At 37.5% G+C, this 986-nt stretch overlaps 1 non-coding gene across 1 annotated transcript; it reads right to left on the reverse strand.

The window, feature by feature from the left end:
* Positions 1-629: 629 nt before the first annotated feature.
* LOC123816613 lies at positions 630-759 on the reverse strand. Its single transcript, XR_006785316.1, has one exon. It is a non-coding gene; the product is annotated as a small nucleolar RNA SNORA51 (small nucleolar RNA).
* Between the last annotated feature and the right edge of the window lie 227 nt (positions 760-986).

Raw genomic sequence — 986 nt, forward strand, 5'->3', positions numbered from 1 at the left:
ACCAGAACCTTCTAAAAGGGGAACTTCTAGATGTTTTGCTAGTAACCATGTCATAAAGGTGACATTATCTTTATTAGAGGTGAATGTCTTCACCTCAGTAATTGAAACCTTAGTGTCAGGTGCTTACATTACAATTAAAAAGTTTACTGTCAGGCACTTATACTACATACATATAGTATAGTACCAATATTTTAAGTCATATATCTGATTATGTACAAATGTTTATGTTTATCTCTGGGTGGTAAATTACAGGTGATTTTCCTTTATGCTTTGATAAGGACTAATTTTATAACTCAACAACATTTATACAGGTATAAAATAATTACATATCTACTTGCCAAAGAGCCTATGCAATATAATTATATTCACAAATATCAATATCAATTATTATATACTGTCAAATAGCCTCAAGGTATAAGATAATTGCGTTTCCTCCATGATAAACAATCCCAGCTTATTTACTGAAGACTGAATTAGATCAGCTTTGCCTGCACAAGCAGAACCTTTTAATGGCACTCCACTACCACTCTTTTCATGATCGACATGCTTCCCCAAATTGGAAATTAATCATGAAAGCTACCTGAGAACAGCAAATAACCAGCTGGTTGTCACTGGCCTTTCTTTTTTCTCCATGTCCCCCCATTCACAGTACAAACCAGGCAAAGAGCCTGGGCTGAGGTGTATATGGGGTGAGTTTACTCTGCCTCCTCTTTCTGTGCAGGCGGTGTAAGAACACAGCCTGTGGTAAGCCACTGGTCTTAACATTATGTACAAAAATCACATCAGAAGATGTGATGCATGAGCAGGCACACTGTCGTGATGAAACTGCCAATCACCAGTTGCCCATAACTGCAGCCTTATGAATCATCTGAATAGTTTCTGCAGAGAAATGTTCAAGATTAATGCAAAAGCCAATGAAGACTTTTTGCTCTACTCACTCAGTCATTTTGAATGTGATGGCCACACAGTACACATGCCCATCCACT

Source organism: Phyllostomus hastatus, unplaced genomic scaffold (genome assembly GCF_019186645.2).
Source record: "Phyllostomus hastatus isolate PE091 unplaced genomic scaffold, TTU_PhHast_1.1 phas_contig_209, whole genome shotgun sequence".
Classification (NCBI taxonomy): Eukaryota; Metazoa; Chordata; class Mammalia; order Chiroptera; family Phyllostomidae; genus Phyllostomus; species Phyllostomus hastatus.